Below are 27,389 nucleotides of genomic sequence, written 5' to 3'. Positions count from 1 at the left end.
CCTGCCTCTGCCTCCCGAGTGCTGGGATTAAAGGCGTGCGCCACCATCGCCCGGCTTGGGTTTTTTTTTTTTAAGCAAGTTAATCTTTAATTTAATGTTGTTAGTTTCATTTTTAAATCCAGCTGGTTGACCTATGAACCTGCCGAGAAACTCGGGAACACACCAGTAAGTAGTCTGTTTCATCTTGTTCTGAGTTTCTTTTTCCCAGAGCTTGGTAAAAGCCCTAGGAGGTATTTGGAAGGATCTGAAGCATTTGCTCTGACATCTTACAACGCTGGGGTGTAGGGAGGGGGCCGTGGCCATGGGGGGGGAGTGCAGAGGAATCTAGGTGACTGGTAGGCCCTGTGTTAACTGTGCCACTCTCAGTGAGTTACGCTCTCCGCTGTTGTGGGACTTTAAACAAAATATACAGAGGTTATCTTACATTTGTAAAATACAGTGAAATACAGATTGTGACCTTTTTTTTTCTTTTAAAGTGATACTTCCAGGTGATATTTTGAGGGAAAAGGTGGGAGGGGATGGAGGAAAAGAGAGAGACAGAGGCAGAGAGACTAGAGTGTGGGGCTACCTGACCTTGAACTTGAGAGCCTCCTGCCTCAGTCTTCCCAGTGCTGGATTTCAGGTGTGTACTACACTGCCCTACTTCCTCCTCCTCCTCCTCCTCCTTCTCCTCCACCTCCTCCTCCTCCTTTTAGTGGACAATTCCTAATAATTCTGGACTAAAGAAGGAGCAGCCTTCCTCCATCTTCTGGTAGAAGTGAATTCTGAACTACTAGTATCAGGTCATCATCCAGCTCGTATTTACTAAGTCATTCGACTTCAATGCAGAACATTTATTAAGTACCTATTCTATACTAGCACTGGTGTATACATAACAGCGCTGAGATAATGGAGATTCTGGTACTGCTCTTGTGACTTACAGTTCAGTCAACAAAACCCAAGTGCTATGGGGTTGAAAAGCAGGAGCACTGGGAGCTGGGAGGAAACCAGAAATGACTGAACGGTGCTGGCTGCCTTCCTAGTGGCCGTCTGATGGTTCTTGAGTTGGGCTCCTTTATTCTTGGGTGACGGAGCACAATGCAGATAGCTTGCTTTACCTATTAAAGTGATATTGACAAATTAACTTAAATAATGTCAAACAGGCCCACTGAAAAGAAATATAAGGGTAAGTTAGCTCAACCAAGACTAATTTCCTTTTGACAAAGCCTTAAGATAGAGGTTTAAAAGGATTACCATGTGTGTCGGTATCCCCACGTCCTGCTTTCCCTTATATTAGGATTAATGTTACGAAGTAGTTAGAGAAATGGGCAGAATAGACCTATCACCTTAACAATCACTTAGCATTCTACCTTCCTGTTTGGGCACTCAAGTGCTGTGTGGGTTGAGATGCTAGTGGTCCCTAGAACTACTCCCCACCACAGCCTTGGGAGGTGGCACTCTTGTGTGTCTGGGGGTCTTGCTTGTGTACCACATGCAGTGTTCGTGGAGGCCAGAAGAGGAAGATGGGTCTTCTAGAACTCAGTGGCAGAAAGTTGTGAGCCTTCATGTCACTGCTGGGAAGCAAACCTGGGTTGTTGGGAAGAGCAGCCAGTGCTGTTAACTTCTGAGCCATCTCTCCAGCCCCACGGTAGACATTCTTTAACTTTTTATCGGGAAGAAAGTGATGTATAGAGCTATTTAACTTCCAAAAGTTGCCCAACTGAAAAGCTATTCTCTACAAACCTGGGTTTGATTTTTATGTATTCTAACTTTCCCCCCAAACTCAATTATAAGCTACTCTTATGTCACTAAGAGATTCTCATATAACACATACCATTTTTAGTTTTCTGAACCAATTCCATATTGAACCAAAACCAAGTTTGTTTCCAATTTTCAGTGTTTCTAAAGATTTCTTTTATTTTTATTTTTTATTTTTTTGTTTTTCGAGACAGGGTTTCTCTGTAGCTTTGGTGCCCGTCCCGGAACTAGCTCTTGTAGACCAGGCTGGCCTCGAACTCAGATCTACCTGCCTCTGCCTCCCGAGTGCTGGAATTAAAGGCATGCGCTACCACCGCCTGGCTTCTTTTTTTTTTTCGAGACAGGGTTTCTCTGTGGCTTTGGAGCCTGTCCTGGAACTAGCTCTGTAGACCAGGCTGGTCTCGAACTCACAGAGATCCGCCTGCCTCTGCCTCCCGAGTGCTGGGATTAAAGGCGTAAGCCACCATCGCCTGGCCTACCGCCTGGCTTCTTTTGTTTTTAATTTTAATTATGTGTATGCATGGGTCTGTATGGAAGTGTGTGCACCTGAGTACTGGCGCCCTCTGAGGCCAAAGGCCTCGAATTCCCCAGAAGTTAAAGATGCTTGTGAACCTCCCAGTGTGGAGGCTCAATCACACCTGGATCCTGCGTATCCCCACTCTTCACTGCTGAGCCTATGTTTTCACTTTTTTTAATTAAATAGCAATATAGAATGATTATTTTTTTAGTCACCACTTTGCTTTTTTAAAAGTGAAACCTATTAGCCGGGTGGTGGTGGCGCACGCCTTTAATCCCAGCACTCGGGAGGCAGAGACAGGTGGATCTCTGTGAGTTCGAGACCAGCCTAGTCTACAGAGCTAGTTCCAGGACAGGCTCCAAAGCCACAGAGAAACCCTGTCTCGAAAAAACCAAAAAAAAAACAACAAAAAACCCAAAAAAAAAAGTGAAACCTATTTAATTTAGCTGTTTTCTTGAAAGGCCGTTTTTCAGTATTAGAAAAAAATGTTCTGTTTGTTTATTTTTGAATCTCTACTGAAGAGATCAAACCCAGGGCCCTGAGGCAAGCCCAGCCCTTGCTTTCACCAGGGTCACAATCTCCAGGGCCTCTCCTTTCTTTGAAATCTCACTTGTTCCTTACAGCTTTGGGCTTGAGGATCAAGCTTGGTGGAGCTGCCCAGCGGGAACTGGTTCTTTGCTCTGGGGATTATCTGATGAAAAGAGAACATTCCAGCTTTCTTAAAGGACTGTTTATGTTTTTATTATTAGTCATGAAGCTAACCTTATTTTTTGAGAAAATACAGCAGAGAAGAACCGGGTTAATTTTGCCAGGCAGCTCTGAAAAAGAAATTTTATTTCTACAGTTACATCATTAGCACCAGTGAGATAACATTAAATATTTTCAGATATTATGCTTATATTATTATATTTAGTATATTAACTTTAGGATAAATTGCATCAATTTTTGTTTATTTATTTATTTGATATAAATAAATAAAACTACATAGTGTTTCACTATGTAGTTCTGGCTGTTCTAGAGCTCACTATGTAGACCAGGCGGCCCTTGAACTCAGAGCCACCTGCCTCTGTTTCTTGAGTGCTGGGATTAAACAGGTCACTTTTTCACTTTTTCAAAAAGTTTGTGCGTCACCCGTATGAAATTGTCAGGTTGATCTAATGAAAATGCAAGCATTGCCCATTGTTTTCATTGCGAGTAGCGTACATTTCTTTGTATAGAGATTCTCAGGTTTTACAAGTATGTCAAGCCTTCTTTGTTACTGAGTCAAGTTTTCAATGTTGCCTTCTATGTTCATTTCTATTTCTAGTTAATATAAACTTTATGTTAGCCAGTCCTGGTGGCAGACACCCTTAATACCAGCTGTGGGTTCAAGGCCAGACCTGTCTTCATAGCAAGTTCCAGATTAACTAGGGCTACATAGTAAAACCCCGTCTCAAAAAAGTAATTGATTAGTTGATTTATCTGTATGGTTTTGTAAAGCATATTAAGATGGAAGGAGTGTGGGATTCAGCATCTTTTAGATATCCGATTCAGTTCAGTTGATCTACCGTGGCTTGTGAGTCAAAGGAAGCTTTAAAGGAACAATAGCTAGGATTAAAGTGTAAATGGGATACTGAATGTGGGGGTTCCCCTTTGCCCAACCTTTACAACATTTGTTTGTTCGTTTTGTTTTTTTTTTTTTTTTGGTTTTTTGAGACAGGGTTTCTCTGGCTTTGGAGCCTGTCCTGGAACTAGCTCTGTAGACCAGGCTGGTCTCGAACTCACAGAGATCCGCCTGCCTCTGCCTCCCGAGTGCTGGGATTACAGGCGTGCGCCACCATCGCCTGGCTGTCACATAATTTTTTTTTTGTTTGTTTTTGTTTTTCGAGACAGGGTTTCTCTGTAGCTTTGGAGCCTGTCCTGGAACTCCCTTGGTAGACCAGGCTGGCCTCGAACTCACAGAGATCCGCCTGTCTCTGCCTCCCAAGTGCTGGGATTACAGGCGTGCGCCACCACCGCCCGGCTGTCACATAATTTTTTTTTTTTTTTTTGGTTTATCGAGACAGGGTTTCTCTGTGGCTTTGGAGCCTGTCCTGGCACTAGCTTTGTAGACCAGGCTGGCCTCGAACTCACAGAGATCCACCTGCCTCTGCCTCCCGCACATAATTTTTTAAGATAAAACTTTCTGCACATTCTTACATTTAAAGACTTATTTTTATTTCTTTTAACCTGTGTGTGTATAGGCAGTTGTGGGTCACCCGTTATGGGTACTGGGAATTGAACTCGGCTCCTGGAAGAGAAACAAGTACTCTTAACCACTCAGCCATGTCTGGAATCCCATCTTTGTACACATTCTTTATTTTATTGTATTTTATTTGTTTGTTTATTTATTATGTTTTGAGACAGGGTTTCTCTCTGTAGTGTTTTGGTTTGTTTGTTGTTGTTGTTGTTTTTTTTTATTTCGGATATTCAAGACTGGATTTCTCTAGCTTTGGAGCCCGCCCTTTTAGACCAGGTTGGCCTTGAACTCACAGAGATTCCCACCCCCCTCTGCCTCCCTAGTGCTGGGATTAAAGGTGTGCACCACCACCGCCCAGCCTTTTCTGTGTACTGTCGTCTGTCCCGAAACTCACTCTGTAAAACAGACTTGCCTAAGACTCAGCAGAGATTCTCCTGCCTTTAGGATTAAAGGCGAGCGCCTCCCTCAAATGGGAGGCACAATTCTACAGTAAGTAGAATTTTTAAAATTCTTAAGAAAGCTTTTCTGTCCACCAGAGGGAGAAATAGCCTTGAGGTGGGAAACAGAATGAGAGGTGGTATTTATTGTCCCAAAGGCAGGCTCTGCATCCTTCCTTAGGGTAGTGCTTAGCACCCCGGGCCTGTCGGAATCTCCTCTTCCTCTTGCGTCTGTATTCTTCCTTGACCCTCTGGGCTGTGGTATAGCAGAGAACAGATGGGATCCCAGGGTTCCCCGCTGCATCTACCACAGAGAAGCATGCTGGGGAACCACCTGTCGCCAGGTGTGCCTTCACACCGCCTTGACATCCTAAAGGCATTAGTAGTTGCGAGGACCGTGTTAGTTGTTAGTCTGATCTAACGCTGACAGGAGGCGTAAGAGTAGGAGCTTCACTGAGGGCTGTGGAAGGGTGTGGAAGGGAGAAAAAGTGGTCTTAAGTCATAGATCCTTAACCGGCAGTTCCACAGCGGCCAGTCCCCAAAAAGAGCGGGGCCCTTCCGAGAAGGTACACATTAGTTAAATGTGGGGGAAAAATCTTTGAAAAAGAGAAAGGACAAAGAATTGTGTTGGTTCTAAGCCTTCCCACCCAGAAGACGGAGATGCTGGGGTAAAACAGAGAGAAGGGTAAATAATTGTAGATACTAAAACACTAGTGCAGTCCCCTGAAGTGTTGCTGTCATCTTCAGATAATCCTGCAAAGCAGAGATTAGCGTCTCCTCTCTGGAAGTGGAGGAGCTGGGCAGTTTAGCAAGACTCGGGAACCCAGAACTGCAGAGACATAGGGAATGGCAGAAGCAGGGGTTTGAAGGCCACCCCACATGGGCTTCTGGGGCTCCCCCCAGCACCGGCATCTGTTCAGCAGCTTCAGAGATGTGTGGGGTTTCCAGGGCCATATCCTGACATAGGGCTGGTATCTATAACCTCCTCGGATGGTTCTCTGCTCTCTGTGCCTAAGGCCGGGAAGTTGTGCCCAAAGTGCCATGCCTGGCAGACATGAGTGTGTTTCTGTGCAACCCTGCTTGCTACTGGGTAACTTTAAAGAACCCCCTCCACTTGGCTGTAAAATGAGAATGAAACAGTATTTATGTCAGAAGGTGATTGTGTGGATTATGTGACCCAATGTGAAGAAACCATGTGAAGAACGCGTGCTTGCTAGGTTTTTTTTTTTTTAACATAGAAGCTACGTTTCTAATTTAAACGGAGGTTTCTATCCTATTGCCTCAAAAATTGGATCTCTCATTTCTTTTGTGATACAGCTTGTCTGAGTTGGTGGGGTCTGACTCCGTCTCTCATTATCCCATTCCCTTTGGTGTTAAAGGGCAGTGAATGGCGGGTGGGTCACCTCCGTGGAATGGAAGTGCTTCTGTGGGTGCTGGGCCAGCTCTTGAAGAGCGGGCACAATATGCTTGCCCTCCCCTGTGGGTATGCAGATGTGGGGAGGGAGACTCTATCACAGCTGGTGCTGCCCTCTCAGAGCATAGCCTTGTGGGAAGTACTGTACCATTGGCACCACTGTCCCTGAAACTGCAAGGCCATTAAGAATCACAAACCCTACTGTCCTCGCCGATGCTCTGCGGCTTTCAAGGGGGGCCTGAGACAGCTGTTCAGCAGGGCTGCCACTGTCTTCTGTAAGTTGCATTTGTTCAGCAGGTTCTTTAACTGCCCCTGTTCGAGAAGGCTTCATTGCAACCCAGGGTGTTGTTCTGGTTAAATTAGTGTGTGGGCTACCTCTGGGGAAATGCCACATGTTTCCATATATGTAAAATACATGCCCTAAGGTACTTTAGTTGAGGCTGAGAGCGTGGGACAGATTGGTCAGTTATAAAGCAACAATCAGGAACATTAAAATTTAACAAAAATGCATAGTTCTTGCTCGGTCCCAGGGTTTGTTCTTAGAACTGTTATTCATTGACTCCTAAAACAAGGCACTATGATTATCTTCATTTTATTTTTTCATCTACCACTGAGCTAACCCACAACCATTGAAGATCCCTCTGATTTGAGAAACAGAGATATTTTCCGATGTTCCGTTAGCGTGCCTTAGAATGAACTTCTCTTTTTCTTTGATTCTGAGGTCAGCTCAGCATCAACACATGCCAGTCAAGGCCTTCTCCCACTGAGCAGCCTCCATAGCTCCAGAATTAGGTTTCAAAGGTAGCCGTCGGACTATGGAGCCTAACCACTGGTCAGATACAGACTCTCACTGTCGTGTGCCCCCCCCCGCCCCCCATGTTCTTGGATGTGGAATTAATTGAAAGAAAAATCAGACCTGTCTAAACATGCTTTGTCGCTGCTCCTTACAGTCTTGCCTGTAAACAGTCAGGGCTATAACATGCATTTGGAAAACTTGGACGCTTAATTTCCAGTGTGGTATCGCCAAAGGTTTGGTTGGCCCTCTTGAGTCCAGGAAGAATGAAGTCATTCTCCCGTTCCCATCAGCACAGAAGTTGAGCCAAAAGACCAGTCTCCGGCCCTCTATTTGACAAGATTTTACTGGTTTAATTTTTTTTCATTAATGTCTAAGGGTGTTTTCTCTGCCTAAGTGTCTGTATCATGAGTATGCAGTGCCCACAGAGGCCAGAAGAGAATGTTGGATTTCTTGGGACTGCAGTTACAGATGGTCGTGAGCTGCCGTGTGGCTGCTGGTAATTGAACTTGGGTACTCTGGAGGAGTAGCCAGTGCGCTCAGCCACTGAGTCATCTTTCCAGCCCTGATTTTATTGGTTTTAATTTTAGACTTTCTAGTAATTGATAAGGACTATTTAACTATTTTAACCTACGGAGGACAGTAGCTTATGTACCGGAGATTTCATTGCCTCTTCTTTTTAAAGAATAGTTGTTTATAGTGTGTGTCTATGGCCCAGGAATATGTGCGTTTGTATGGAGCTCAGAGGACAAGGTTGTGGAGTCAATTCTTTCCTTTCACCTTCGTGTGGGTTCCAGAAATCAAGCTCAGTCACCATGGCTGAGCTGTCCCGAGTCATCCTCGGTCATGTAGGTACACAGTTTTATCGCAGGAGCCTTGTAAGTTAACAGGAGAAGCAGATTAGAGCAAGACAGTTGGCATCATTAGGACAATTCCTGTGGCCACAGTTTGGCCTTAAAAGTGGAATGAGGCCAGGACTCAAGACCATACATAGCCTCTAGAAGTTTTGCTCAGCAAAGAAATGGGTTTCCTATCCCACCCCGTGCCTCTGGGAGGCAAATAGCCCAGCTTACACCTTGGCTGTAGATCAGTGAGAAATCTCATCTCCAGAATGCCTAGGAAAGAAGTGTATGTTTTAAACCATTAAATGCATCATAACTTGTGTGGGCAGCAATGGGACCCTACTGCAGAGCTACTCCAAAAGACTGCTTTTTTTTTTCTGTTAAAGTTTATTTGTTTTATTTTATGTGTGTCTGTGTTTGGCTTGCATGTATGTCTGCACCATATGTGGGTGTGTCAGAAGAGGGCGACAGATCCCCGGAACTGCCGTTACGGATGGTTGTGGGCTCTGTATGGGTGCCGGGAACTGAGCCCAGGTTCTCAGTAAGAACCAGAAGTGCTCTTAACTGCTGAGCCATCTCTCCAGCTCCCCAGGCTGCTATTTGACTCCTCATTCAGCCTCTAGAAGGAGCCACAGCAGTTAACCTGGAAGTGGTAAGATCAGGATGTAAGAGGTGGCATAGCAGAGCGAGCGAGAGAGCGCGAGAGAGCGAGAGAGAGCGAGAGCGAGAGCGAGAGAGAGAGAGAGAGAGAGAGAGAGAGAGCAAGAGAGAGAGCAAGAGAGAGAGGAGGTGGGGGTAACTAAGGACTCAACCGCTGCTCTCACTTGGTTCTCAGGAGAAATTGCCTTGGATTTCATACATACTTGGAGTTTCGTGAATAATTTAGTCTTCCTCAGTTCCTTCTAAAGTTGATACTCCATACAGCATTTTTTGAGTATCTGCTATATGCTAGATGTCCCCCCCAACACACACACACACACACACACACACACACACACTAGAAGTGCTCTCTACCACTGATCTGAATTCTCAGCCTTTTGAATTTAGACCGTTACTTGGTGACTCAGGCTGGTGTCAAACTAAAGATTGTCACGTCTCAGTGCTGGAATAGCAGATGTGCCCATCGTGGCCATTTTCCTCCGTTCCAGAATGCAGCAGGGAGCACGGGTTAAGATTTCTCCCCAAATGCAGAGTCTGCGTGTGTTGAGAAGCCAGGTTCCCAGAGACTGACAGGGTGATAAGCAAATGATGCTGATAAGAAAATCCACTTAGGTTTGGGCGGGTTCTCTGAAGGAAGTAGATAGCGATGGAAAGGCCTCTCCTGCTACAGGCTGACTGGGTTTGTCGGAAGAGGTCAGCCTGTGGAACAGGACAGGAGATGCAAGGCATAGGAGATGAGCTGTAGCATGGAAGGAACGGTAGTGACGGGATGGGGTCGGGGGGAGGCAGCTGGCTGACCAGCAGGGCCTAAGAAGTAAGGATGATGATGATTTCAAATGCCACAAGAAGGCAACACGAAGTGCATACAAGAATGGGTATGACCGACTTATTTGTGGCATAGCCCTGTAGCTAATGGCAGAGAGCGGTAAGAACTCCATTCTGAAGCCTTGGGAGCATTTATTATTATTATTATTATTATTATTATTATTATTATTATTTTGATTTTTTTTTTTCGAGACAGGGTTTCTCTGTGGTTTTGGAGCCTGTCCTGGAACTAGCTTTTGTAGACCAGGCTGGCCTCGAACTCACAGAGATCCGCCTGCCTCTGCCTCCCGAGTGCGGGATTAAAGGCGTGCGCCACCACCGCCCGGCCCTTGGGAGTATTTTAGGGGAAAGTGATGTGGAGTGGAGTAGAGGATGGTCCTGGAGATGGAAAATGGCAGGTGAGTTGTGGGTGTGTGGGTGGGGCATGTAAACACGTTCAAGTCGGAGATCTCTCCATGGGCGGAGCCCTGTGATGGCTGACTTTACTCTTTGATAATTGGTAGTTTTAGTTGACCCTTAGTGGAGATTGATTTCAGCTGTGCCTGAGACCTACCTTTTAGGACCCAGGTTAGGGCCAGACTTGTCAACACACGAGCGGCAATGAAGGCCGTCAGAATCACGTGGCGGGAGATTTTGTAAACAGGGAACTCCTGACGCTAGCCAAGTGAGTAGGTCAAGGTGGACAGCACACGGAGTTACCACAAGGCAAGGGGCAGGCGGGGAGCGCCACGTTGCAGGTGCAGCTGACTGTTGGAGAGAGAGTGGGGTAATCAGCTGTGTTGTAAATCATAGTTGAGTAAGGTGAGAACCCAGCCACCACTGGGTTTAGCAATGCATGTGGTGAGTAGTGGGGAGGTAGAGAATTTTTCCAGAGGAGGGATTTAGAACACAAAAGCATCCATTTCCAGTACATGCAGTGGGAACCTTCTCTCTCTCTCTTTACTGTCTGGCGTATGGATGCTCTGTCTCCAAGTTCCTGGATTGTCTGGTCACTCTACTGCCGTATAGCAAATGCAGGACCAGGCTGTACCCTCGCCCATCTCTCTGATGCTCTCTCTCCGGTCACCTGCCCCCAGTCTCCTCTGTCTTGCCTGGCCTGAGGCTTTAGTCCAGGATTACATCTCTCTCCTCATCTCTTTCCAATATGTTTCATTTGTGTCCTGCCCTTGTGTGGGAATTTGGACGGAAACCCTATGGAAACCATTTGCCCATTTCAAAAGACCCCCACACCCCTCTCCTATTCCTATGTTTTCCGTGAGTGAAGTTATCTCTCAAGTCCTTCTACACAGTTCCTTTATTTATTTGGTATTTTCATCAGAATCTTGCTACAGAGCCCAGGCTGGCCTCCACCTTCAAAGGGCTGAGGTTGCATATGTGAGCCACCATAATGAGAGTTATCATTTTTGCTTGCTTTTTTGAAATAGGGCCTCCTGTAGCTCTGGCTAGCTTTGAACTCTTGATCCTCCTGTCTTTTCCTCCTGAATTGCTGGGATTATAAACCCTCATCACTATGTATGACTAGCCTCACCTTTTCTGAGACGCTTGTGTGACCCAATATACTCTAAGTGTCTTGAGTCTGAGGAGGCCTGTGGTTCACAGACTGGGTAGGAGGTGACCACAGAATGTCAGAAGCTTCTTTTTTGGAAAGGCTCCCGTTTTTATTTTCTCTTTTGGGTGTTACCTTTCTCACCACTGATGTGTGGTGCTTTTGTGTTTTGTTTGTTTGTTTTTCCTTCCAGCCCAATCACCTTGTTTTTCTCTTCATTATCCTCCCGTTGCAGCGCCCCAGTTATACTAGTTGCCATGGAGACAGTAAATGTACTCTAAGTGGATGGATATTCCTTTAGGTAGAGGGATGGGGTGGGGGTGAACCTTGTTTTTCTGCAAATGTTTCCTAGTAACAGAAATAATTAACTTTACTACAGACTGTGATATAGGAACAACTGTGTGAGATTTATTTACTTTTACTTTTTTTAAATAAAAGATTGGCTTTTGTTGTTGTTGTCATCTTTTTCAAGACGTGATTTCTCTATGGCCTTAGCTGTCCTGGAACTCATTATGTAGACCAGGTTGGTCTCAGACTCACAGAGATCCGTCTCCCTTTGCTTCCGGAGTGCTGAGATTAAAGGCGTGTGCGACCATGCCAGACTTGAATTTTATCTTTCAAACGATACACTTGAGATGACTCAAAAGAACCTTGTGCTCATTCTGGGGCATGTACTACTGTCTTCTCCCATACCCCCGGCCCCAGCTCAATTTGCATGATTTAATTTTTATTGAAACCTGTTCTTAGTAAACTCCAATTTTCTCCATAAAAGAAAGGACCTCTGGAACCTTGAGTTCACCGAACTGTTACTTGTGAAAGGTCTGAGGGTTGAGCACGTACTCCAGTGACCGAGTAGCTGTGTTAGCACCCTGAGACTCAATCATTTCGGTGTGAAGTTTAAGAGAAAGAAATGGCCTTTAAAAGTCACTTGTCCTCAAAAAATTTAATGTAAGAGAAAGTGTCCGTAAAGAGAACCCAGTCCGACCCTTTTAATATATCCAGGCTTTAACACATAGAGCCGTGGGTGTGCCTGCCCATTCCTATAAGCTCTTTCGTGATGCCCACCGTTTTTCAACACTGGCTTTGGAAGCAGAAGTGGAAAGAAGTGTGGTGTCAGCAGTGAGTTGCCATAGACACTTGTCATCAGGAGCTGTTAGCCCAGGCTGTCATGGCAATGTGAGATTGGAGGTGGAGTCCTGAGGCCAGTCCTAGGGTCAGGCTCTGTCTGGTGTTGACTTGTGCCTGAGAAGTCTCCATGGCCTCCTGCCCTGTGGGCTGGGGTTGGAGAGTAAATACACCGTGCAGCACACTCTGCTTTCTGAAGGACCTTCAGGGTAGCCAGCCCGTGTAATTGGTTGTTATGAATGTGGTTCCTAGAAGCCACAAGGAAGATCTTTCAAGATGAATTGTTTGTATTTGAAATTATAGTGTAGGGCTTGCATGGAATTTTGAAAACTGTTGAGAAATAACTTTGGGTATGTGGTTGTTATTTCTGTAGATGCGTTTCTGTCTGACGGTCAAGTACAAGGCATGTGGATGGTTTAAAAGGAATATAGATTATCAATTTTTGTTTTTATTTTATTTCATTTTATTTTATTGTTTTTCAAGACAAAGTTTATTTGTGCATCAGTCCTGACTGTCCTGGAACTTACTTTGTAGACCAGGCTAGCCTTGAACTCAGATCCTCCTGGAACTCATTTGTAGATCGGGATAACTCTGCCTCCTGAGTGATGGGATTAAAGGCGTGCACCACCACTGCCAGGCTAGGTCGTCAGTTTTTAAGAAGTGGTTAAAATACCTAAGAGTTGTGTCATTGTAGGGATGAGGACATGCAACCAACGGGGTCATGCATGAAGAAGGACTTTCAGTAGACGACAAGAAGACCCTAAGAGAGACATACGTGGATCTAATCTACATGGAAAGTAGAAAAAGACAGGCTCTCCTGAGTAAATTGGGAGCATGAGGACCTTGGAAGAGGGTTGAAGGGGAGGGGAGAGATGGGAGGGAAGTGAAGAAAAATGTAGAGCTCAATAAAAACAATTTTTAAAAAAGTGCTTTCAAAATGCCAGTGCCTGCTCTGAGCAAGACTGAAAGAAGCATAATAATGATAATAATAATGCAGTCTGTCATTTGAAATAGCGCATGTTTAAATGTGGTCTAGATGTCCCAGATGCAGCTTAAATGCTCATACTTATATTGGTTGCTGATTTGTATAGCCCTGGGTCTGGTTTGGTTACCTGAGTTGTTAGGGTCAGAGCTTAAGCTCTTGGAACCCTGCCTTACTGGGCTCTGCCACTCATCCCCCCTCAGCATGCCAGTCAGACAGCCGAGTAACAGTGAAGAGCAGAGAGAGGTGTGTTCTGGGTTGCCTCCTTGGGGAGAAGAACAAATGAACAGAGCCAGTGGATATCCCCCCTCCCCCAAACTCCTTGCTGTGGGTCTCAATGAGGCTTAGATTGAAATAGAAGACAGGAGTGTGTGTAAGGAAGCAGTCCGGCTGCCGTCCAGCCCTTGTCCCCTGGTCACCCTTGACCCAGCATCAGTGTCCCTATCTCCCCCCCCCCCCCCAGGCCAGAACTGTCTTATCTCTCTGCGGAGGCAGGTTCCTGCTCTGGAAGGCACTAACCTTCAGGTTTTTCTTTCTCTCAGCACGAGATCCCCGAGGAAATTCCAGTTTCTCAGAGACCATTGTTTCAATGGTCTGAAGCCAATGGAGGGGCACAGTGTCTCTTGAAGGTCCCTATTCCTGCCAGGATCATTGCAGTCTGATTTCTGATGGAGGCAGTATCTGTAAGGATTAACATCAGGTCGGCTGGCTTGGTGGCAAGTACCTTTACCCATGGAGCCATATCATCAGCCTTACAAGAATGTTCGTACTAGAGGCTGGGGAATATAGCCCAGCAACAGAGCGCTTGCCTCCCGTGCCCAAGGCCCGGGGGTTCAAAGCCTGGTATCCCATCCACAAACACATTCCCCCCACACCCACGCAAGCAGATTTCAAAAACTAAAATAAGCAAACAGGAACAACGTTCTTTCCAGATAGCCTAAGGGGCTTGCTGTTTTGGAAGCAAAAGAGTCTTCTGAGGGTTGGTTTCATTCAGTTACCCTTACCTGTTCATTGCTAAGCCCCACCCCTACCCCCACCGCCACCCCTCACCCGGTACACTTACACTGTTTACTGATTGAGGCCAGCAGGACGAAGACAGACAGGTCCGGTCACTGAGAGCTGAAACATCCCCTGCATAAGGTTTATGTTGAATATGAAAACCTGTAGGACGCAGCATTGATGATGCAGACCAAAGTTGTCAAGTCACAAGATGTAGCTCCGCCTTGACCACAGCTGGGATTTTATTAAGGTCGCCTGTGCTTAGAATGTGTGTTTAGAAGCCTTGAGTGTAGGGGAAGTTTGCATCTGGGAATGTTTGAGTAAACTGACATTTTTCAAGGATGTAACTGGGGATTGTTTTCCTTAATATTAGAGTATTGCTTTTCAGCTTAACTCCGTATTTAAAATATTTTGGTTTTGTAGAAAAAAAAAACAGTCCGTAAGTATTGCTGAGTTATGGTCAATTATTAAACACAGTATGTTTTTTTTTTCTCTAGTTGCTGAGACAGACTACCAATTTAAGAAGAGAGGGAGGGAGGGAAAAAGATTTGTTTTATTTTAGGCTTATGGTTTTGGTGGTAGCTGGTCAGATTGTAGCTACAGTCAGGAGGTAGAACTCTAATGCCAAGGAGGTCTGTTGGTTTGTTCAACGTGACAAGTGAAATTACCTGGCCCGAGTGAGGAGGAAACACAAAAACACAACAAACCCGCTTAGGAGTTTATTGTGAGGTTGGTCTGCAGAGAGTGGGCTTGAACATGGTCCTGCTTTTAAGGGCTGCCTAGCGCATTCGCACAGGGGGATGATGTGGTTACGTCATATGCAGATGACGGAGCTCACGCATGCGCGCAAGGGCTCACGAGTTGCCTCAGACATAGGTGTTGCAACCTTGTTGCATGTGGGTCACACAGGGTCCTTTAAGGTTCCCTGGGGCCATTCGGCACTTCTGCCTGAGGGCTTGTCTGCACGCACGGCCCTAGAGCCCCGGAAGTGTCAGCCATGCTGCGTGGCTGAATCATTCATTACAAGTATTTACCTTTGTCAGAATTTGCCCAAAATGTCACCTAATGAGAATATACGGTTTTGTATTTTTGGCATCAATGTGTGAGAGAGCCAGGAGCTTCTCGTCCTCTGCAGAGTTTGATGATGTTGGTTTTAGACTTTAGCTGGTGACTCTAACAGTGTTTTGTGTTTTAAATGGTAGCCCCTAATGACACACAGCATCGGAGATCATGGACACTGGTGTGTGCTATCCGTGTGTGTTCTCTGATGAAGTATCTGTCCCATTGTTGTTTGCGGCTTGGTTTTGGTTCTTTAGACATAGTCTTGCTCCATCTGGGCTCAAACTTGCAGGCACCCTTGTCTTTCAACCTCCTGCAGGCTGAGATAAGAGTAATTTGCACTGCCATATCCAGCGTCCTTCAGATCTTCTGTGCTTTTTAACTGGGCTCTTTGTTTTCTTATGTTGTAAGAAGTCTCTGAGTATTGTTATTTTTTAATTATATTTATTTATGTTACTTTTTAACATTTATGTGACTGTTGTGTGTATATGTACCATGCGTGTGCTTGGCGTCATTGGAGGTCAGAAGGCGGCATTGGATCCCCCAAAACTAGAGTTACCAATGATTGTAAACCACCATGTGTATGCTAGGAATTGAATCTGGGTAACTCTGCACTAGCAACAACAAGTGCCCTTAACCATGGAGCAGGCTTTCCAGCTTCTCTATTGGGGGTTTAAGTCCTCTGCTAGTTATGTTTGGAAAGGAAAAAGAGTTGCCCTAGTTTGTGAATTGTCCTAATCCTCTTAACTGTCTTTTGGCAGGCAGAAGTTAATTAAATCCAGCTTACCCACTATTTTCTTTGTTTATGCTTTTGATGTTGTGTCTAATATCTAAAATGTATCCTATTGCCTAATACATAGTCATAAGAATCCTCGTGTTCTCTTCTACGTCAGCACCTATATGCTTTTGCAATGTGGTGGTGCCCAGTTGCTGGAGCAGTATGTGGGAGGCTCTGCAGTTTGAAATTTCTAACATCCCAACCATTGTAGATAGGTTTACCTGACAGCACATGCTCATCTCTTTTCACCTGGACACCCATAGACAAATGTCAGCCAATCAGGGGTCCTGAACCTTATAAATTCCTCACCCCTACCTTTCCTATCATAAAAGCCCAACCCCAACTGAGCTCGGGGCTCTCCTATCACTCCAATACATTGGAGAATAAAGGCTCTTTGCTGTTACATATAGGACTTGATCTCCTAGGTGGCTTTTGGGGGAACTCCATGATCTGGGTATAACACTCATACTGTCTCCCTTAGGAAACCCCTTACTCCTACCCATCTCTCAGTGTCCACCGTTAGAAGGTGACTCATTCATTAGTCTGTCTCTGCACATCACCAAGTGTGATGACCCAGACTGGGAGGCCAGAGGCAGAGCATTTGCCTGTGTGAGCCTCTCCCTTGGGTCCTTAGCACCGCAGAAAGGCAGGTGGGGAGGGAATGTATGAATGGATAGTCTACCCTTGCTGTAAAGATGGTGGGGCACAGACACACATTTCTTTGCTCATTTGGAACTGTGATATTTACTGTCTGCAAGCTTTAAGCACAAATGAATAAGGATCCTCTTTACTTTGTCCCACAATGTTAGAGAGGTAAGATGAAGCTCAGTGCATTTCCCATGTGCAAAATCTCATGCCCGTCCTAACGTAGTCTTTACTATCAGGTAAAGATTTTGGAAAATGATATTCTTGGCGTCACACAGAGAAACACCCAAACAAAGCAAAAGTAATGCAGAAGGCAGTTTCATTTGGTAGAAAGGATACACGGCAGCCCTGTTTGGGTTAGCAAGCACATGGGAGTTGTGGGGAGGGTAATTATGTCACTTAATTTTCATTCTAATGTAGGTGGTGACTGTGTCTCATCTGGTGAGGGCTAATTCATGATCTATGCAAAGGAAATGAAGGGAAGAGAGGAAGGCTGGGCTGTTCTGGCTAATCAAGTTCCTGGGAATGTCACACAGGGCCTTTATGCAAATGAAAGTTTAACCAGGTGGGGATGGGTGTTAAAGATTACACACACACACACACACACACACACACACACAGTGGGGAAGATTTAGGGAACATCGGTCTTGGTTACACTAGCCACATTTGGTTAACTGTTTCTCATAAGATAGTATCCAAGATGACTAACGTTCTGTTCACTGATCATGACTGACAGGAGTGAAGTCAAGAGACCATGCGTCTCAAACTGACTATCAGACCACTGAAACAGTGGACCCAAAGAAATGGGATGTCCCCCTGGAATCTCGGTGCTGGAAGAAGGAAAAGGCCCAGCCAGTGGGGGGAGTTTTATCCCCTGGAAAGAGATCTCACCCAGCTCTGACAACTTGTCAGAACATTCTAGAACGAGACTGTGGTCCAAACAAGAGGTCACAGGGAGCACACCTTGACTGAGGTAGCTTATACTTGATCATCCTGGGCCCTCTATTGAAACTTCAGCCTCAATTCAGGAGCCTAAAGACAAATTTGGGGAGTTCCCTGGTTCTCTTTGTCCCCCTTTCCAATGTGGCCCTTCTTGAAGAAATCTCCTTTTTCTGCTTCCTTTACTATTTTTTAGATGATTTTTAAAAACTAACCTATTATTTGTGTGCACATGTGTGAGCCCACATGAGTTTCTGTGCACCCTGTGCATGCAGGCTCCCCCAGAGGACGGTGCAGATCTCCTGGTCCTGGCGATGCAGGCGGTTGTGAGCCGCCTGATGTAGATGCTGGGAACAGAGCAGGAAGCTTAACAACTGGACCATCACTCCAGCCCCTCTCTGCTTTCCGATTTTAATTTAACTCTTTTAATTTGCTTACTGAGGAGATTACCAGTTGACACCCTCAGTTCAAGTGCAGACTCAAGGCTCCCTCCTATTTATTGTTGGCCCTTCTCACTTCTAAGGGATAGTGCCTGGCTGTGTATGAATGGCGTGGGAGCTCAAGGCAAAAGCGTGTGTCTGCTTTGTGATATTTTTGTGTCAGCCCAGTTGTGTCCAACCACCACTGTGGCAGCCCATGGGAACTTGTGGGGTACCCCAGCCCCAACAGCAGGTTCCCGTTCACATCCTGATGAGCCTGCTCACCCCGAGTGTTCCTAGCATAAAGCTTCCGAGTGCATTATGTTCTCTTCCTTTTTATCTTACTCAAGATTCTGTTGCAAAATCCTCAGCTACCCTTAACTCACTTCTGTTTTTCATCTCCTTCCCTTTTTTCCCAGTTATTCCTGATATTTGAATTGTTTTTTTCCTTTTTTTTAACTGATTTTTATTGCGTTCTACATTTTTTTTCTGTTCCCCTCCCTGCATCTCCCCTCCCCCAAGGATCCCATGCTCCCAATTTACTCTTAGTTCTATGTGGACAGAAAATAACTCTGAGGTCCCCAGAGCTCAATTTCTTAACTTGCATCTTGTTCTCTCTCAAAAAAACATCCTTCCTGCAGAACTTAGTATGTGGGAGAGTTTTCCGTATGAAAATAAGTTTAGATAAATCTGCCATGATGCAGTTTGTTCTGGGATTCCTTTGGAGGAATGTTGGAGGCTCTCAGGGCATAGATGTCTGAGACAGATGTTGCTGAAGCCATGTTAACTCTGTCATTTACGAGACAGGCTACAAGAACAAAAACCAAGCCAAAACAGTGTCTCAAAAGGAGCGGACTGCTGAAGGCCAGCGCAAGAAACATTTCAGAAACCTCACCAGGACAAACAAGGGACCAGGGCTGGGACTGTGACGAGGGTGTGGGTAACTACAGGAAATGGATTGCTAACCAAGTCACTGTAGCAGATGATGGTCGGCTGGGGAACGGGTCAGAGTTCTTATCAGTCTTGAGGGACTGAATTCAGTCAAGAGCCAGTCTAACAGAAGTTGGTTTGGCAAAGGAGTGGTTAAGTTAGTCTAAGCAGAGTCCTCCAAAGAGAGATTGCCTTGGATGCCCCAAGATGGACAGCAACCCAGTGAGTTCTTCATGAGGATTTTAAAGTTTCTCACTATGTATGAGGTGAGTGTTAGAGCATCCAGGCCCTTCAGGCCCTAAGCACACAAGCTACTGCGAAGCCCCGGAAACTCTACTGTCAGGGATCAAGGCAACTTGAGTTATAGCCACAGCAAACGTTAGTCTTGTCGGTCAGCTCAGCTCAAGCTCTCACACCCAGCTGCTAACCCTTTTGTTTTCCTTCCTCTGGGCACTCATCCTCCCTGTTTAAACATGTGTTTTTATTGTAATTTAATGACCAGCAAGAGAGACCTCCATAATGGATGGGAATCCAGCGTCCTCTTTCTTGGGGAGTCCAGCGTTAACTCTGCTGAGATACTTAGCAGCCATTCATCCACTTATTAACCTACTGAGGTACATATCCTACAGGATCCGGTGATTCTAAATTCCACATTCACTGGCTGCACTCCACCCCTCCACTTGCCAAAGGTCTCTTCTACCTGAGACCTTCATATAGCTCCGCCCATAGGCTAAATATGTTTCTTCATATTTAGTAAGTCTTTTTTGATTGATTTTTATACCGAGCTTCATTTTTCTTTGTTTTGATTTTGAAGGGCAGGATTATATAACCCAGGCTGGCCTTGGGTTTACTATGTAGCAGAGGTTGACCTTTAACCTTGAACTCCTGGTCCTTCTGCTGCCTTTATCTTCCAGCTGCTAGGATTACAGGCAAGTGCTACTGTCCCCAGTTTCACTTCTATTTTCAAAGGTGGGATTTATTGCCCGGCGATGGTGGCACACGCCTTTAATCCCAGCACTCGGGAGGCAGAGGCAGGCGGATCTCTGTGAGTTCGAGACCGGCCTGGTCTATAGCACTAGTTCCAGGACAGGCTCCAAAACCACACTAACCTCCTGCCTTTTTATTCTTAAAAAAAAAAAAAAAAAAAAAAAAAAAAAAAAAAAAAAAGGTGGGATTTATTTTTACTTAAGTAAGAGTGGTAATTGTAGTAAATACGTGAATTGTACTTTAAATCTATCAACTATGTAATTAAGTTAAATTTAAGCAGACGTGTGGACCACCTTGCTACTTGGTGGTGTGACCACAAGTGGTATCTTGCTTAAAAGCAGACTTTTAATAAACCATGGCTGAGTAATTTTATTTCTTCACCAACACCCAACCCTAATATGTAATGAGCACAAGGAAAAATGAGGCCTGCTGTTTCTGTCCTCAGTTTATGATGATAATGAAAAGACTTATTATCATAAACTTCTTTTTATAGAGACTTGTTATGGTAGCTGATATTAGAAATCTGTCTCAGAAATTTTTGGCCCATCTTTTTATTCTTTCCTTTTCTTCAGATGTGTTGAGTCATTTTCTTAATTATAATAGCAACCTTTGTTTAAGAAAATTTGATTTCTAAATAAGAGGAAAATTTAAACAATTTATAAACCTGTTTTCTTTGTTGCCATCTTTATATTTACATATGGAACTTTAAAGAAACAGGATAGAGGGCTGGAGAGATGGCTCAGTGGCTAAAGGACACTTGCTGCTCCTGCATATTCAGTTTCCAGCATCCCCATCGTGGCTCCTAACCCTCCAGTTCATAATAACCCCAGTTCCAGGGAATCTGGAGTCCTCTTCTGATCACAACAAACCACTTAAAGTCATAAGATAAAAATAACGAAATCTAAAACAAGAAAAAGCAGGACGGTAAGGAAACCCCTACCGCTGTTCTGTAGCCACGAACAGATCATGAACCTCTTACACCTTGCAATGTTACATGGTGAAGGATTTTTTTTTTTTTTTTTTTTTTTTTGGCTTTTCGAGACTGGGTTTCTCTGTGGTTCTGGAGCCTGTCCTGGCACTAGCTCTTGTAGACCAGGCTGGTCTCGAACTCACAGAGATCCACCTGCCTCTGCCTTCCGAGTGCTGGGATTAAAGGCGTGCGCCACCATCCCCGGCGGTTACGGAGTATTTAATTATTCCTTTGTATTTACTATAACTTAAGCAGTTTCTTAACTGTTACAGGCGGAAGTTTTTAGAGTTTCATTGTTACTAACAATGTCCTGATTAATACGTTCAGGTAAATGTTGTTCCTATTTGTAAAATCAAAGACACTTTTATTTTACAGCTTAATAGCAGTTTGATAATTTTGGGTTTTTTTTTTTTTAGGCTACTTAGTAAGTGAAAAAATTGTAGTTTTTAAAATTTGAATTTTGTTGTTCACTAGTCAGGTCAAATACTTTTTCAGTTCCAGTGTTGAAATATGACCCTTTTTTTTTAATGAAGATTCACAGGCATTCGCTAAAATTAAAAAGTAGTTTAATTTTCCCTGTTATAGTACGGCACATTTTTATGGCTTCTATTTTTCCCTCTATTTTAGACGTTTGGATGTAACACCCATGAGATTACTTTGTGTCATGGAGGGGAAAGCCGGACTGAGCCAGGGAAGACTCACCCACTGTGGAATGCAGGGGTTATGAGGCACAAGCTTGTAATCGCCCCTTTCTCTGGGCTTTAAAAAGAAAAAGATGAGTGGCCTCGTGCTCCCGGGATGGTCCAGACACAGACCATATTGGGCACAGGGAAGTACAGGGTGGCCTTTCAGATATTTTAAATTCAGAGTCTATAATTAGAAAACACTCGGCGTTTTTTATACAGTTTTACCCTGATCATACCCATCCTTACTAGTGGCTCATCTCTTTTCCTTTCTCCTTTTTCCTTTTTCTTAAAAAAAAAAAAAAAAAGGAAGAGAAAAAAAATCTCAAGGTCTCACGCTGGAGCCCTGGCTGGCCTTGAACTCAGATCTGGTGCTGGGATTAAAGGTGTGCACCACCACGCCCAGCTCTGCCCCCCTTTGGTATACACCTGTAGGTACATCCTACACTCTGCCTCTGAGGGTTTTCAGTGCCATGCTTGTGTGCCGCACTTCTAAAATGCTGCCGTCTCTCCCTTTCCATTACCTCAGAAACTTCTGGGTTTTTTTTGCAAGACATTGACACTTTTTTTTTATTGAGACAGGGCTCCCTTGGTCGCCAACTCCAGTTACTAATGCCCTTGTCCTTAGTGTCTTATGCTGGGCTACAAGCATACGCTACCAAGCCCACTTTAAACATGTGACTCTTAGCATGAGTTAGTGAAGAAATATTGGCATATAACCATCAACTCTGCCAGGCCTTGTATCTAAAAGGCAGTTAAAAGCCTAACAGTGCCTCTTGTGGTGCTTACAGCCTCACAGAGAGGAAATAAACAAATCTTATCTACCAATTGACCAAATAATTGCTCTCAGAGAACTACAGCACTAGAATTGCATTCATAGAATTTCTTCTACATTGATTGGGAAGAAAATGCAGAATAGGGTAGAACAAGTACAAGGGGTTCCAGAAGGTCTCTTTAAGGAAATAAATGCCATTCCCACGGCAGAACGCTGCACATGGTCCCTGTGAACAGCAAGTAGAATATTCTTATGTCTGCTTTCTATAGCAATATACCACGTGGACCAGAATGGAAATGAGCTGCAGTAGCCATTTACATATTTATACCCTCGGCAATGTTTACCATCTGCACCATTTCAAAATAACTAGGAAGGGGTTGGGATGTTTGTGAAAACACACACACACACACACACACACACACACACACCCTCCACACACACCCCTCCCTCCCTCTATGTATGTGTGTGTATGTGTGTGTGTGCGTGTGACAGAGAGACCGATGAAGGAAGTCAGAGCAGGAACCTGGAGGCGGGAGCTGATGCAGAGGCCGTGAAGGGGTGCTGCGTATGCGTACTGGCTTGTTCCCCATGACTTACTCAGCCTGATTTCCTATAGAACCCAGGACCACCACCCTAGAGATGGCACTGCCCACATCAACCATCACTTTTAAAGCACGTACTACGGGCTGGCCCACAGGCCAGTCATACCAAAATGACTCCTGCATGTGTCAAATTGCTGTAAACACTATTTATTTAGTACCAACCCCTCTTTAAAAGCTGAGACTTTTTTCTCTAATGGTAATAGAAATTTACAGAAAGCTCACCTGATTTACAGTAATGTATGTTTTAACCACAAAAGTTTAGAACCTGAGTGACCATAACAAGACGGAATATACTTCTGAGTTGTTTGATCCCAGGATGCTTCTCTTCCAGAGGGCGACTCTCAGATCTATTAGATCTGGGTACAGGGTGCTCCCCTGCCTCAAGGCATGGAGTGTTTCCCCCTGGCTGTATATCAGTCATCTTCCCTTCTTAGAGGATATGTTTTTCTAATCTAGCCCCACCTCCTCCTCCTCTGACTGTGCAGGACCATGGCTGTGGGAATGGAGGAAAGAGTGGGCAAGGTTCTCTGTGTAGTGCTGACTGTGACGTGCCCTTGGCTTCTCACTCATCCAAATGAAACCTCTGATGATGTCTTAACAATGGCAACCTGGCCTTCACCGATGCTCAGGCCTCTTGTGTTGAGATCTGCAGGGCTGTGTTAAACCTAAGTGTAAACAGGGCTCCTCTGAAGTGTGAGGAGACCTTCACACACTTCAACCTGAGCCCAAAGTGTAGTCATTTTGTAAGACCTTAGGAGTAGCCTGCCTTTATACTGATTCTATTCGTTTACCAAATCCATATGAGCGTTACCATATGCTCAATGCTCTTCCCTTAATATGGAGTCCTTCCATTAAACCAATTCTTTTAAGGGCCTTGTCAAGTTTGTATGCTTACCACCTCAATCCATGGAGGAGGACACTAAAGGCCCATGGCATTAGGTCTGGCCTACTTCATGCCCAGTTCTCCCTTGGCTGCCTTTGTGGGCAAGAGCTCCTGTTCTGTGTTCGAACAACTACATTCCCTATTTGGTAACAGTTCTTTACTGATATGAGTTCTAGAACTTACCTGACTCCTCTGTGAACTTGTCTGTGGCCCATAATCTTCCAAAGCAAAGTCTCCAAATTCTGTGGCACTCTGTCTTTTCTCAATGTAACGGTGTACTTTAGGATGGGTACATGATTTTGGCATGGTTACCCACACTCAGTTTGACAGACAGAAAGTGTCACGCTTAGCTGTGTTGCTGAACAGAACTTGATATCAGTTGAACAAGCTGACGATAATAACTAATAGAAAACACTGTGTTGTACACGCTTTTAATTATGGGTCAACTTGTTTGTCCACAGCACAAGAGCAATCACTTGCTTTTGTTTGACTTATCTTGGCTGTCTAAGGAATTCAGCGAACTCTATCCACGCCCTAGTACTCTTCTGAACTGTGAGGAACCTCTGAAGTGTTCAACGTGCAGACCTGAGTTCTTAGAAAGGTCAGTGTGGACTTGGGAGTCAGGAAGCCCCAGTGTAACTGAGTTGATGTCCTGGTATAACTGTGGTGATGGCCTGGTGTGGCTGTGCCAAGAACCTGGGTTAGCTGTGCCGAGAGCCTGGTGTGGCTGTGCCAAGGGCCTGGTGTAGGTATACAGGTACCTGGACTCTGTAAACTCTTCACCCTCAAGTGAATCTGAACTCCTCAGCACAGCTAACACCCTAACTTTGTGTTACTACTCCAAGGGAGCACTCAGTTGTCTGCCACAGCTGATCATTAGGAACATCTTGTGGCTAAGACCCTTGAAGCTCAACTCCCTACCTGGACTTCTTAAATTAGGATTAATTTTATTCTTGAAAGTTAAATTCGGTACAGAAATCTTTCTGTTTGCTGTCTGGTCCTTTGGGCACAGAGAGACAGGGTTTCTCTGTATAGCCCTTCTGTCCTGGAACTCGCTACAGAGTGAGTGGCCTGTACCAACTGTGGTTTTTATTGCTACAAATATGTAGTATTGACCTTGTGGGAATTCAACCCTCATTGGGCCATGCAATCCAAGCAGAATACTGTTTTCTTGGAGATGGAGAGATGTCTCAGTGGTTAAGAACACTCGCTGGAGCTGGGCTATGGGTTATGATTGCACATGCCCCCTTTAGTCCCAGCACTTTGAAGGCTGAGGCAGGTGGATCTCTGTGAGTTCAAGGCCAGCCTGGTCAAGAGCTAGTTCCAGGACCTGCTTCAAAGCTAGAGAAGCCCTGTCTTGAAAAACAAAACAAACAAAAACCCACTCACTGGCTGCTCTCCCAGAGGTCCTGGGTTAGATTCCCAGCATCTACCTGGTGGCTCACAGCCTTCTGTAACTCTAGTTCCAGAGGATCTGATGTCCTCCTGACTTCCACAGTCACTGAGTGTACACAAAGCATAGACATGCATACAGGCAAAACACTCCCACATTAAAAATAAATAAATTAGCAAAAAAAAAATCATTAAAGTTTTTTTTTCCCCTCATCAGTTAAGGTTCATTGTCCTACACAGCATTCTGTAGGCTTGTTTGTCTTCTGTAAAATGCAGACTAATTCTTGGAATATTGCTAGGGTTAGAATGCCTGTATGGGCTGAGATTAGGAACGTATTTCTCAATACCACACAGTGGTGCTGCCTCCCCGCCTGTATGGTAGCATCTGTCCCATGGAGGTTGGGTGAAGAATTTTTCTACAGTTACTTACTGAATACCGTCTGTTTGCCAGACGCTCTTTTCAGTGTTGGGATAAGCAGTGAACCAAACAGGAAGATCCCGTGTTGCCTCCATCCCTAGCTGGGAGCAGGGAGGCTCAGAGAATTGGTTTTGCCTCGGGGATCCTGGGAACAGTCCCTTCAATATGGCAGATAAACTGAGTGGAGAGGGAAGGGCTCAGTGTCTGCTTTGGAAAATAATGCAGCCCTGTGCTGCAAATGCCGCAGATTTCAGAAGTTCATGAAAACGACAGAGAAAAAGATAGGGCTTCATCAATACAAGTTGAGCTGAAAAGAAGAAAGGTTACTTTTCAGTTATACTATTTTCATTCCTCAACCTCTTGTCAGGGTCAAAACATTCTTCCTAGAGTGCCTAAACAAGCAAATGAAGTTATGCTTCATCATGTAAAAAGTCTGCAGTAGAGGAAGCCACTCTCTAACTTTCTCCTAACTGTATGCGGAGCGAGTTTGACAAAGGAATCCTGATGACACCTGCTAACCGCAGCCCTAGAGCCATCCTTGGGCCAGATATAAAAGTTTGCCTTTGGCTGGTGTATTAGTTCCTTTTCTCTTGCTGTGATTGAACACCAGAGAATTTGGGTTTGGTTCCCAGCACCCACATGGTGGCTCACAACCGTCCGTAGTTACAGGGCCGTCCAGCATCCTCTTCTGGTCTCCATAGACTCTGCATGCACCTGGTGCACAGACATAGATGCATAAACAAAAAAACAAAGGTTAAGAACAACAACAAAACGCCAGCATTTTAAAAATTTCATTTTATTTACTTAGGTTGAGGATTGAACGAGCATCAGGCCCCACATGTGCTAAACATTACTCTACCACTAAGCTGCATCCATAACCCCCAAATTTTTTATCATTTCTCGGTCTTTTGGCTAAGATCAAATAAAGAGTTTATGTTTTTTGTAGTCAAGAGCACTGGTTTTGAATGCTCGGCTTTCATTAGTATGTTTTTGCAGATTATTGGCGACGTTTCTTGTTGCTGAGAGCAAATGCCAGATAAGAAGCTCATTAAAAAGAGTTTATTTTAGTTCGAGGAGAGATAGCCCAGGGAAGATGCAGGCCCGGGAGGTGGCTGGTCTTGTTGTGTCTGCAGTCAGAAGGGAGAGGGAGGGAGGAAAGAAGCGGGGGAGGGAGGAGGAGAGAGAGAACTAGTGATGGCCCAACTGACTTTCTCATTATTCAGTCTGGGGACCCCAGTTCATGTGGTGGGGTCCTCAGAGTGGGTCTTGCCTCCTCAGTTCTGGAAATACTGTCACAGACACACCTAGAATCTTGTTTCCAAAGTGATTCAAAATACAGTTGACAATGGAGAGTAGCCGTAGTAGCTGACATCAAATAGTACGCGGCTGTTGCTTCTTCTACGGGTGATAAGGAACACTGAGTGACATTGTGACAGCCACCATTCCTAGTGCTTTCCATGTGTTACCTCCTAGTTTTCATGCTAACTTTATTGAGTAGCTACTCTACTATTGGTTCCACTTCAGAGTTAGAGGGTTATGCCACTTTCCCCAAAGTTAAGTGATTTGCTAGAATAGGACAGGATAGAATTTGATAAGTCTTTAAGTCTTTCTTATTTACCAGCTAGACCATTAGGCAGCAACCTTTCCTGAGCCACGCACGCTAACATCTCCCAGGTACCTCAGGAACCTGGGTAAACATAAACACACATAAACATATACATTCATTCTTTAGTATGGCAGTGCTCTAATTCCTGGCTGCTGAGTGCCCAGAATCATATTTGGAAGTTTGTGTTTTTTTTTTTTTTTTTTTTTTG

At 44.8% G+C, this 27,389-nt stretch overlaps 1 protein-coding gene across 5 annotated transcripts in view; it reads left to right on the top strand.

Annotated features, from left to right (window-relative positions):
• The window catches only part of Sgms2 (sphingomyelin synthase 2), a 73,249-nt gene that overhangs the window by 2,295 nt on the left and 43,565 nt on the right, over nucleotides 1-27,389 (top strand). For 2 of the 5 annotated variants that reach the window (XM_005357295.3, XM_013350064.2), the window contains exon 2: nucleotides 24,227-24,366. The exons of 2 other annotated variants lie outside the window; for them this stretch is intronic. The gene's annotated coding sequence lies outside the window, so the exon portion shown is untranslated. Of the gene's footprint in view, nucleotides 1-135; nucleotides 166-24,226; nucleotides 24,367-27,389 lie in introns of those variants that run through there. One more of the 5 variants, XM_026784177.1, reaches the window with a different exon arrangement.

This window comes from Microtus ochrogaster, chromosome 21, assembly GCF_000317375.1.
Source record: "Microtus ochrogaster isolate Prairie Vole_2 chromosome 21, MicOch1.0, whole genome shotgun sequence".
NCBI classification, from domain to species: Eukaryota; Metazoa; Chordata; class Mammalia; order Rodentia; family Cricetidae; genus Microtus; species Microtus ochrogaster.
This window is presented reverse-complemented; position numbering and strand designations above follow the sequence as displayed.